The sequence below is a fragment of the Lactuca serriola genome, chromosome 5 (assembly GCF_051521515.1).
Source record: "Lactuca serriola cultivar US96UC23 chromosome 5, Lser_US96UC23_V15, whole genome shotgun sequence".
In the NCBI taxonomy this organism is placed as follows: domain Eukaryota; kingdom Viridiplantae; phylum Streptophyta; class Magnoliopsida; order Asterales; family Asteraceae; genus Lactuca; species Lactuca serriola.
In genome coordinates, this window is record NC_136412.1 from 273,718,324 (window position 1) to 273,731,573 (window position 13,250).

Consider the following 13,250-nt stretch of genomic DNA (forward strand, 5'->3'; position numbering starts at 1 on the left):
CATCTAGTTGAGCTCGGTAAAACAGGCCCCGCCCAACGTACAACAACATATATCAAATAAACAAATACACATGCAATAATCACGGAGATACATAGCATACAGATATCCATCAGGCCTGCCCGGCATCGGGCCTTAGCCCGGAAGACATAAACACAAGCACACGCAAGAGTCATAAAGACAACTAGCATACTAACAACATAATATAAACACGGGCCGGCCTTGGTGCTTTCGACCCGCTAAACCCGGTAAGGGAACTCACCTCGAATATAGAAAGGTAGTTGAACGGATCCCGACTCTGAATATCGACTCCACTCAACCCCTAAAAATAAAAGATTTCCTTAAGTACAACACAAAATGCCCAAAATCCCCTTATAGGTCAAACTTTGTCAAAGACTAAAGTCAAAGTCAAAGTCAACAATCCGAGTTGACCCAACTCACCGAGTTGTCCTTCAAATCTCCGAAGAAACCAATCTAAACTCGTCGAGTTGTCCTTCAACTCGCCGAAGAAACCAATCCGAGTTGACCCATTATTCTACAAAGTCGGGAAGAAACCAATCTAACTTGCCGATTTCATCCATAAACTCGTTGAGTTCGCCAAAAATCCAACATCTTAATCCATTAAGCCGACCTTAACGAAACTAAGAGCTTCATAACTCAAATCTTAACTGAAATGGCCTCAAGAAGGGTAAAGTTTAAAACTTTACCCCTAAGAACCACCAAAATGGGTTCAAAACCCAAACCCTAGGCTTAAAAGGGTAAGGACTTAATCATTAACCACCAAAGGCATAACCCCAAACTATAGATCGGGCCCTAAAAGCTGAATGACTACGTAAGGTTTCCAACTTTACACTCATGTAGGCCTAGAAGAAGCTCGAATGCTCAAAAGAAGCCATAAGATGCACTTAATGAATGCATGAAGCCCTTAAGACCATAAACTTGGCACCTTTATGCCAAAAGAGCTCATGAGGATCATAGATCTGAAAGAAACACTTGGGACGCCCTACAACCCCATCAACCACCCAAACATGGCTAAAAGCATATAAACTAAACCAAAAAGAGATCTAAGAAAATATTAAGCAATGTTAGAAGTTTATACCCGAAAGATGCTGGAAATGGTGCAAAGAATCAAGATCGGAAGGCTCCTATTTGAATCACCACCTTGCACCAAGCTTCTCTTCCTTCAATGAGCTAGAAACACACCAAAACACACCCACAATAAGCTCACAACACTCAAGGAGGCTCTAGCATTTCGAGATTAGATTTAGGGGCTATGGAGGCTGGAAATGAGGCCAACACCTAAGACATAAGGTGTTTAAATAGGGTGCACAACCCTAAAATTAGGGTTTCCTTCCCAGCTGCCAACTCGCCGAGTTGAGGCACCTCAACTTGTTGATTTGAATCATTAAGCTTTGTGGTCAAAATAACTTTGACGCATCGATTTGAGGCTTTCAACTCGACGATTCATCCAGGAAAAATGCAATAATTTGAAATAAAATCATACCAGAAACCAGGCGTTACACTAAGGATACCTATTAGAATTATACGATGGAATTTCCTGATTTGTGTAATGCCTTATAGCTAGGAAAATTAGATATCATGTATTACATGGAATTGATGTTGACTCAGTTGCTGCTAAGTGTATGCTTTCAAAGTTATATATAATTAGGAATGCATAGTCCCAAAATGATGGATTCTGCCTCATTTCCTGTTCCTTGTTTGGTTTTGGACTTAGGGTAGAAACTTTATTGACATTCTATGTGATACAATTTATGTATAAATTGCATGCATAAGGCAACCATCAGTTTTGATTGAGGTTCCCGGTTCTGTGAAGGTTAAGAAATTCTAGGAGAGTCTAGGATATGTGTGTTGTGTTGTATAGGTTTTGTTCATGAGTATAGTATGGTGAATTAGAGGAATCATGTCTGACCTTGAGGAAGGTATAAGTAGGTGTGGAAGGTAGTATTGGGCCCGTACTACTAGAAGCACAGGAATTGTACCCGAAATCATTCAATGCGGAAAACATGGGTGTGTGCACTGCGATCAATCCAAGCCCTTCTTTTCCAAACCGATGATACCTGAAAAAATAAACAAAACTATAAGCACGAAGCTTAGTGAGTTCCCCAGAGCATACCCCACACAATCCACATAACCACATAATCCATATCAGCTATAACAGCTACATAAACTATAACAATCGCATAAGCATGCATATACACATATAAATATGTAACAATCGCATAAGCATGCATGTACACATATAAATATGCCATGGAAACCCTCAACGGTCTTATTCACATACTCACGTAAATCATACAGGGAAGCCCTGGAAACCCTCCAGGGTCTTACATCGGGTTCCATGGGAACCCCCACATGGTCTTAGCTCAATGCCTCGGGAACCCCGTGAGGTCTTTAACCTAGGATGCCAAGGAAACCCTCCGAGGTCTTACACCTAAGTGCCTCGGGAACCCCCGAGGTCTTGACCTAGGATGCCAAGGAAACCCTCCAAGGTCTTACACCTAAGCGCCCCGGGAACCCCACGAGGTCTTCCATGCAAGTATCACAAAGACCAATAGTGTATCACGTACCACAAAATCAATTAGCATACCACATAATCACTAGCATACTCCCTATCACATAACCAGCTAACATACAACGTAATACAGCTTCAACTAGTGTATCACATATCACAAAATGGGTCGGAATTGTTGCCTTAGACCCATTGATATGGTGAGGAGACTCACCTGGCACTGCTGAAGTCCCGCAGATGAAACCCCAGTGCTGGTTGACAGGTTCCCAAACTGCCAACATCAAACAATACCCAATTAATAATTGGGTTCCAAGCCTAAGGTCCAACTCACACCCCAAAGGCCCAATATTCAAGTAATGGGCCAAAGCCCAACATATGGCACTTTTTTCCAAATTGGACCCAAACCTTTACATTGTCTCATTCAAAGGCCGAACCATTTAGTTCAGTCCAAACATTCAACATTCTAATGGCCCAATATTATATAATCATTAAGGCCCAAACTATGGCCCATATATGGCCCAATTTTCCAAATTGGGCCCAAACCCCTTACATGGGCCCTTCCCTAGGCTCATTAAGTTATTCTAGTCCAATTTCTTATTCTTGGGTGGCCCATTATTATCCCAATTATCAAAGCCCAATAGAAAGGCCCAAATCAAGTCCCAAGTGAAATTAGGGTTTTCACATAAAATGATTATTAAGGTTAAGTTTTCCTACTTAACCCATTAAGGACTTAATCCATTAAGTCCAATATTGACTTAGGTTGGTTGCAATGATTATCAATTAATATATTGAGTTTAGTGAATAATTCAAGTGTGGTTCCCGATCAAATTCCCAAAATTAGGGTTTCATGGCATTAGGGTTTTCCAAACCCTAATTAGGGTTTCCAACCCCTCTTAGCCCAATAGGCCTAAAACCAAGTCCTTAAGCCCATTAGGGTTTCACTAGGTCCATTAGTCACATGTTTGGGTTTTTAAGTCAATTAGGGTTTCATTGGGCCCATTAGGGTTTTAGCCCCTTGTCTAACGTCCCAAACGAATCACAATACAAACGAGGCACACCGCCACCCTGCACGGCGGCCGGTAGCAGCAGCCACCACCCTACGGTGGTGGTTAAGAGTTTCCTTTTCATTATTCTAGCCTCTATTACAATTTTACAATGAAATAATCCAAATTAAACACACACACACACTAAAAATAAACACATTCACACAACCACCCTTGTGGTGGCCGGTGGTGCTCGGTGGTGGCAGTGGCTTTTCTGTGAATCCCGGCTAACCAAAACACCCAAACACACACATCTAAACATGCACTTGAATCACAATCACAGACCCACACAACTCATAGCCACCAAATGGCACATGGAGGCGACAGCAGAAGTAGAAAAGGAAGTGAAGAGGGTGGCATCGGCGACAGCAAGCCATGACGACAACAGCAGTGGCAGGAGAAGGAGGCGCCTGCTCATGTCCTTTTCAGCGATTGGGTTGCGACGGCGCTTCTCGGTGTCTCCGGCTTCGACAACAACTGCGCAAGGCAGCAACAACCTCGGTGATTCGCGACCCACCATAAATCTTCGTTCCGCCTCCTGCCTGCGGTGGACCTCCCGGGTGTTTGCTACTTCCCCTCCAATGGTGTTGCTACGATGGGGAAATAACGGTGACGGATGCGGCTTCCATGGTGGCGACGACCGGAGGTGATGGGAGGCATAAGGAAGGTGGCGGGTATAGAGGATATGAGAAGGAGAGATGACGGTTGGTTCTTCCACTAGGGTTAGGGTTCCCTTATGGGTTATATACCCGACACCATAAACATATTGTCATAATGGCAGAATTGGTCCCTCCCCATAAGATCCCTTCAAATTTAATCCAATATTTACCCTTTCTACCCTGACATTGAAAATCTTCGTCAAATTAAATCCAATAATTACCTTTTAAACCCTCAGCATTAAAACCCTTTACACCTTAGGTACAAAATTTACTATACAGCCCCCAATATCTTAATTATGACATAATCAACCCTTCCACCTCAACTCTTTTTAAATTACATCCAAGTAATTACTACGGATCCCCTGTCTTCATAAATATTTATAAACGGGGTCCAGAACTTACACTTTTAATCCCCGCCTTCGAAAATTGTGACAATTAGCTCTTCGAGACCATCCTTTTATATATATTTATTTATTTTAGGGCTACTATCCGTTCATTAATTTATTTATTTATCTAATAAATAAACAGGGTGTTACATGATGGCTACTCGAAGAGGTTCAGGTTCAGTAGCAGGCTCTGGTTCGGGTTCAAGTTCAGGCATTGAGTCGATTGATGAGAGGCAACGTGAGGTTATCATAGACGAGGTTACCCGCGGCATCCTTAACACTACCCCGGTGATTTCTATACCGTCAAGGAGGGGATTATGGAGATCATGGAGGAGCGTCTTAGGTCATTTCGAGTCGAGATTGTCATAGGTCATATTGGGGATTGAACTCCCTTATTCCGGGAGTTCAAGGCGTGTAGATCGCCTTAGTTCTTTGGGGTTAAGGACCCCATCACTAGCTGCCGCTGGATCGCTGACATGGAGAATGCCCAACGGACGAGCTTTTTCCCCGAGGTGGAAAAGTTGGAATTCGCATCTTGTTTGCTGAGGGACAGAGCGCAGGACTAGTGCGAGGAGGTCACCAGGTCGGTTGGGACACCAGTTGTTACAGTGAGGACGTGGGAGGATTTTGTGCAAAGGTTTTTCAGGAGTTTGCACCGGCCACAGAGGTATAACAGCTGGTGAGGGAGTTACAGGACTTTTACCAGACTACAAAGTTTGTGGCGGAGATCACCGCCAAATTTAGGGAGAGGGCATTATTGGTTCTGCAGTATGTTGCGGATGAAGAGATGAGGAAGACGAGATATCATGTTATATTGGGGGATAATATCAGAGAATTCGTAAGCTTTTCGGGGTGCAAGACCCTGAATGATATGATTGAGAAGGACCATGAGTGGGAAACTAATTTGAAGCTCCGGAAGAATGCGAAGTCAGAGCAGGTGCAGACAGCAGTGGGCCAGGCGAAGAAGCCCACGACCATCAATACTCACAGTAGAGGTTGGCAGGGACGGGACCGATGTGCCATGTGCGGCAAGCTGCACAGTGGAGCCTTTCAATCTACAGGCTCCGGATGTTGTAGTTGTGTCCAAGTGGGTCACATGAGAAGGGATTACCCTAAGAGGGGTCTGACTTGTTTCCACTGCAACCAGACTGGCCATAAAAAGGTCGATTGTCCATGATTGATTGGGGGAGCAGTGGTGACGCCTACACCCGCCACCTTGAGGATTATTGATGGCCGCCAGGGAAAGGTGGAGGCCCTTACGGTGAAGAGCAGGGCTTTTGTCATACCCTGCAAAACCGGAAATATGGGGTGTGGCAGTACAAAGGGTCTCATAGCAAAAGATAAAAGACAACATCAACCATAGTATTAAAAGCTTTACAATTTACATTAAGTTTAAACAACTTTTAAAAGTAATTATAGTGTATAAAAAGAATCACACATGCGAATGGTCCTACAAGTGATGCGTCCTTAGGTGCCTCATACTAGATGATTCCTAAAAAAGCATGTAAAACGAGTGTAAACTATAAAATAGTTGTTGATTACTCATAGGTTTACAACATAATATAGTTTGAAGTCATGAAAATTAGAATATTGATAAACAAATGTTCGTTACTAAATAAGTAAATAAGTTTTCATAAATAAAAGTTCGTTGCTAAAGCGAGTAACGAAGTTTCCATAAATAGCAGTTTGTTGCTAATATGAGAAACAAAGTTCGTTGCTCAAATGAGTAAACATGTTCACTGCTACAAAGAGCAAACAAGTTCGTTGCTACAAAGAGCAAACAAGTTCATTACTAAGACAAGTAAATAAGTTTCTAGTAATAAAAGTTTGTTGCTATAATGAGAAACAAGGTTTGTATGTGCGTAGTGATCAAATCATGAGTTCACAACCCAAGCCTAAGATTGAATGCCCTCTTGAATGCTATGTCTATCTCTAACATAGGAAGAAATAATGGTAAAATGCACTCAAGCGAATCGTGCGAGTGAGGAGTTGTCTACCTCCTAATAGTGTTATCCATAATGACAATGGGCTCAAATGAGTTAATTGTGTGAACTGATTCCAGGGACTTAAACGCGATAAAGCCTCATGAATTAACAATAGCATACACATATACAACAAAATATAGCAACCAAGTTTGATACAAGTCAAATTAAATACAACAAACAATAAACAGTTTTTGGACATGTTTTTCCACCCCAAAACATTTAAAACCGAAAATAGGGGGAGTCGTGAATACTGACAATGATATGCAAAGCTATTTGTGATACCTTGAGCTAACTTCCCTCACGTCCTACTTCCGATTCCTTACAATAAGGTTACACACTAGTAAGTCTCTAGTCGAAAATCTAACACTAGTATACTTAATTTCTACAATAGAATTATGCCAATAGTGTGTCAAAATTAGGTTTTGTATAATTTGCAAACATTTTTCTATAAATTCAGATTTCCATGGATGACTCTGTTAAATAAAAAATTTAAGTAAAAAACCCCACTTTTGCCAATGTCGATTGAAGTGTAACTATAACATTTTGAAAAGTGTTTCAAATGGTTAAATCTTTAAAACTAAATCATATAAGTTATAAAACTTCCCAAACTTTGTATTTCAGTTCCAATTATAATTTAGAACCCTCTTGTAATTTTTCATGATTTTTAAATATGTTTACTATTTTTCCACCATTTAATTCCTTGAAAACATCATAAAATCGTGAAAAAGAATAAACAATTAATAAAAATTCCCAATATTTTTTAAAAACTGTTATACAATGTATATAAATTTGGAAAAATACTCAATGTGGTTTTTAAATAGTTTAACCTAGTTTTATGATTTTTGTGTATTTGTTAAAGAAAAAATCAAAATAAATAGGAATTAATTTACAAAATTCTCCAAACATTTTGTACAGCTGTTATTTAACATATTTAAGCTGGAAAAAATATCAAATCTGGTTTTCAAATAGTTTAACTATTTTTCTTTGTTTTATTCATTTAAATAAGCATTAATTTGTGAAAAAGTATTAAATAGTAGGTAAAATTCACTAAACTTTTTATATATGATTTATATGTAATATAAGATATTCTGATGAAGTTTCATAAATTTTTGATAAGTGTAGCTATTTTTCATCAATTAAAACCCTTAAACATTCAATAAATCGGGAAAAATAAGAAATTGTCTTGGAAAAATATGGAAAAATTTTCATGATGTCTAGAAGATGTGAAAATTATGAAATATGGCTTTGTACATTCATTATTGTATTTTTCTATTTATTTCTCTTCAACAAAAATAAATTAGAAATCGACAGAAAACAGCCTTAGAAATGCATATAACTTCATGAAAAGTCTTTACTCAGTGCATAGGTGATGCCCGATATTTACCAAATTTTATTAAACATCAAAAGCATTTTATATGAATTATTCATATATTTTCTTGCAAAAACTACAATAAATCGAGAAAAACGAGTGATTTTCTGAAAATTTCTGTATCATCTTATTTTTTTGTTTGGATTCTGGGAAAAATTGGATTTGAGCATAAAAGAAGTTTTAGATATTTATAAACAAATGGATATGAGCATTCTTAACAATGTACTGTGATAATCAAACATTTAAGTTTGATGTTCATAACATGCATTATGATTTGAAGACCATAAATAAACTTATTTTGTTCAAAATGATGTTTTTAAATGAACAACTTGAATGCATGTGGTTTTGGATCTTTAAAACTTGTAAAACTCAAGTTGATGGAATTGATTTAGTTTTTGATCATTGGATTTCAGTTTCTAACAACATGTATATTGTTTTTGGGTGAAATCCTACCACCATTATCATCAAATTCGACATGCATGTGAATAATCTCCAATAAAAGTGTTTATGAAGAAGAAAAATGCAAGAAAACTTGATATTTTTGAAAGAAAAGTGAACAAAATGTAAGGAGATTGATTTTACCTTGAATATCAACTTCAAATGATGAATATTCTTGAGTAAAATGTGGGATATTTGATGGAAATTTCGTGGGTTTTGGAGCTAATTCATAGAGGGAAAGAATGGGGGTTTTAGAGAGAAGAAAAGAGAGATTATGCCTGTCTGGATACCCAATCTCTCTTATCATCTCTTTGGGGTTTCTCTCCACCAAAATACTGAGATGTATATGAACTCATGAAGAATCGAATGTAAAAATCTCTCTCAGTTATCCTACTTCTAAGTTCGTCATTGTTAGAGAGAAGTAAGAGGGAAGTTTTAGAGAGAGAAAAGTAGGAGGTTGAGTGAATGGGAAGTGAAAATGATTGACTTTGGGAGGAGAAAAGAGGGGAGAGAGAGGGATTTCGAAATTTGAAGAGGAAAGAGGATATTTTATTTTCTTATCTCTCTTTTTTTTAATTCCTTAATTTCTATAAAATTTCTTTCAATTTATATAAAATGTTTATTTTATATAAATTTTGTTCATAACTCTTAGATTTTTTAGCTTATAAAAGTAAGGTTAATGTTAATGAAATAAATTAATTTCCTTGATTATATTTCCACATTTTAAATATTTTAATTTGATATTGTAGAGTTTATAAAAAAAAAATTCATGGGATTTTAATGTAAAACTTCATAAATTTAAGTTTGTGGGACTTTTAGGGTTTTAAGGAATTTTGTAAATCTTTGGATATCAAAATAAATTGAATATTTGAGACTTCAAATTATTTTTGTGTTTCCTAACTCTTATTCAAGTTAGAAATAATGTTTGTAATTTATTTTTGTCGGTTTATTGGCATTCTATGTAGTGGTTTCGAGATTCAAGTGAAGTTGATGAATCAAGTATACTAGTCCTAGTTTCAACTTTAACTTAAGTTTCTATGAGACTTTGACCTAACTTCTACTTCTAGGTCAAGTGCATGATGTGTCTACATAATTCATGCAAAGATGTTCAATTCAAGGAATGACCCGAATATGGATAGTCATTACAGTTAAGTAGTTGTAGAATTCACATACCAATGTGAAATTTAAGTACATTATCCTTCGATTCTACTTGTTTCCAAGTTTCTAGTAGGTTATAACATAGTTCCTAGTTACAAAGTCTAGTATGTGTCATGCCTATATGTCGAACTAAGTTTATTCAAATCTAGAATTGTCTCAAATTTTGACGGTTGACACAACTTTTCAACTGACCACTGACGAGGCCCGTGCAGCGTCGGATGTAGTTACTGGTATGTGAATTAACTCTATCTTTTATTGATTTCTTGTTGTACTTATTTTTATTATGATCTTTTATAGGGACTTTTTGTTCAATGGGTTGCCAAATCATGTTATGTTTGATTCGGGGGCTACCCGATCCTTTGTATCTATTGCGCTCAGCAAGAAGTTTTCGGACGCTTTGGAGACTTTGGATTCCCCTCTAGAGGTAGAGATCGCGGATGACCATAATGTGAGTGTTGTGAGGGTTTTCCAAGGGTGTGTTATGAACATGTTCAGTGAGAGGTTTTCTATTGATTTGGTATCGATTCCCTTAATGGGATTGAAGGTAATCATCGGGATGGACTAGTTGGGGCCTAATGCGGTCATGATTGATTATGAGTGGCAGTTAGTGAGAGTTCAAACCCCAAGTGGGGGAGAGCTAGTCATTCCTAGTGAGAGAGCCTCGCATGGACCAGATCTCTGTTCAGCTGCAAGGGCTAGGAGGTTTCTACAACAGGGTTGTTCTGGGTTTCTAGGTTATGTTTCTAACACACGGGCTGATGCCTCAACTGAGTTGAGCAGAGTACCTATTGCAAGGGATTTTCCTGATATTTTCCCCGAGGATTTGCCCTAAGTTCCTCCTGAGAGGCAGGTTGAGTTTCGGATTGATTTAGTGTCTGGTGCTGCCCCAATAGCCAAGGCACCGTATCGTCTGTCACCACCGGAGATGCAGCGGTTGTCTGCACAGCTGCAGGAGCTGTTAGACAAAGGTTTTATTTGTCCGAGCAGTTGTCCATGGGGAGCACCGATTCTTTTTGTGATGAAGAAAGATGGCTCGCATAGGATGTGTATTGATTAAAAGGAACCGAATAAGCGAACGGTGAAGAACCGTTATCCACTTCTAAGGATCGACGATCTATTTAATCAGCTTCAGGGGGGCTCTTGGTTTTCCAAGATTGATCTTCGGTCAGGGTATCATCAAATGAGGATCATGGATGAGGATGTACAGAAGACAACCTTTATATTTCGTTATGGTCATTACGAGTTTGTGATCATGCATTTCGGGCTCACCAATGCCCCAACAGCATTCATGGACCTCATGAATCGGGTTTGCAGGCCGATGTTGGATCGATTGGTGATTGCTTTTATTGATGATATTTTGGTCTACTCCAAGACCAAGGAGCAGCATGAGCAGCATTTGCGAAAGGTTTTGGAGGCCTTGAGAAGGGAGAGATTGTATGAAAATTTCTCCAAATTCGAGTTTTGGTTGCGTGAGGTGCGGTTTTTGGGGCACATCATCAACCAGGATGGAATGTTGGTGGATTCAGCCAAGATCGAGGTTGTGATGTGTTGGGATGTTCTGAAAAACAAATCATAGATTTTGAGTTTCTTGCGTCTTACAGGGTATTATCGGAGGTTTATTCAGGACTTCTCCAAGATTGTAGTGCTTCTGACTCGTCTGACCAAGAAGAATGTGACATTCCGGTAGGGTTCAGATCAGCAGTTGGCCTTCGAGACAATGATGCAGAGGTTGTGTGAAGCCCCGATTCTTGCATTACCTGAGGGATTGGATGATTTTTTGGTTTACTACGACGCTTCTATTTCAGGATTGGGAGTTGTTCTTATGCAGATAGGGCATGCGATTGCTTACGCCTCGAGGCAGCTAAAGCCTCATGAGGTGAATTACCCCATGCATGATTTGGAATTAAGGGAGGTGGTGTTTGCCCTCAATATCTGGAGGCACTACTTTTACGGAGTCTGGTGTACTATCTACACCGATAATAAAAGTTTGAAATATTTGATGGATCAGCCGAATTTAAATATGCGGCAGCGAAGGTGGTTGGATATGGTAAAAGATTATGACTGCAAGATTTTGTACCACCTCGGGATGGACGATGCTTTGAGTCATAAGGCGGTATGCTCATCGATCCAAGATATATGTTTGAGGATGACTGTCACTTCACCTTTGATGGATATGATTAAGGAGGCTCAGGTGGAAGGATTGAAAAAAGGAAAATTATAAGACTAAGCGTATTACAGGGCAGATTCCTTTGTTTGTTAGAGACAAACAGGGGTTATTGACACAGTGTGGTAGGGTTTGGGTTCCGACATCAGGTGGGGAGAGACAGACGAATTTAGCATAGGCACATTCGTCAAAATTTATCCACCCGAGGGCCATGAAGATGTACCGAGATTTGAGGTTGAGTTACTGGTGTCGGTATCTGTGGTCTCGGATCGCGATGTTCATTTCACCTCCAGGTTTTGGAGGAAGTTCCATGAGGAGTTGGGTACTCAATTTCATTTCAGTACAACATACCACCTCCAAACCGACTGTCAGAGAGAGCGGACGATCCAAACACTCGAAGATATGCTTCGGGCTTGCATATTGGATTTTATAGGAAGTTCGGATACTTACCTTCCACTGGCAGAGTTCTCCTACAGCAAAAGTTATCATGCTAGTATAGACCGACCTCCTTTTGAGATGTTAAATGTAAGGAGGTGTAGGACCCAGATTTATTGGGGGGAGGTCAGACATCGGCTCATGGGAAGCACCGAGGTGGTGCTCAAGACTACTGAGTTGATTCAGCAGGTGCACGACAGGCTGCGGGTCGCACAGAGTCGTCAGAAGAGTTATTCTGATCAACATCGTTCAGACCTTGAGCTTCAAGTGGGAGATTTGGTACTACTGAAGGTGTCACCTTGGAAGGGTGTCATCCGGTTCAGTCTCATAGCAATAAATTGTATGTTTGTATGTGTTACTTTGGGGAAAACTTACTAAGCGCTTGCTTACAGATTATGTTTATGGTTTCAGGTACTTTTGGTACTAAGGGGAAGGGTCCAGCATGATGGCACAGCATTCTCTCCCATTATTTATGTATTTTGATATTGTACTCTGATGTTGTGATATTTATACATTGTGATGGTTTTGGAACAATTTTTATACTTTTAGTACTTGATTTAAAAATGAAAATTTTTTATCATGTTTTGGGTTGTTACAAAAATGATATACCAAACATCATATAACACAAGTATATCATTATAAGGTCATAGACATCATCAAATCTACAAAAAAAATCTATGAACCCTAATTCATCTCAAACCTTTAATTTCTTGAGTTGTTGTAAAGGTGTAAACCCATTAATAATGAAATTGAAAATATAATATCATTGATCTAACAACATTATATGATTTACAACATAAGCATTCCAAAATTTCATCAAGAATCACTAATTGGAGTCCATCCTCATCCAATTTCCACCAACATCAACTATGTTGATGTCTTATCTTTAAAAGGCGTGAAGCGCTCTAAGGCAATTAGCAACCTGAGAGCCTCATTTTTCAAGGCTCTTCGAATCGAGGAATTCATGTACGCGAGGGCTTATATTTGCAAAAAAAAAACTAAATAATAAATAAATAAAACTATTTTAGAAGCATACCTCATACACAAAATAACTTAATATAATTAACTTAAGAAGTAAAAACATCA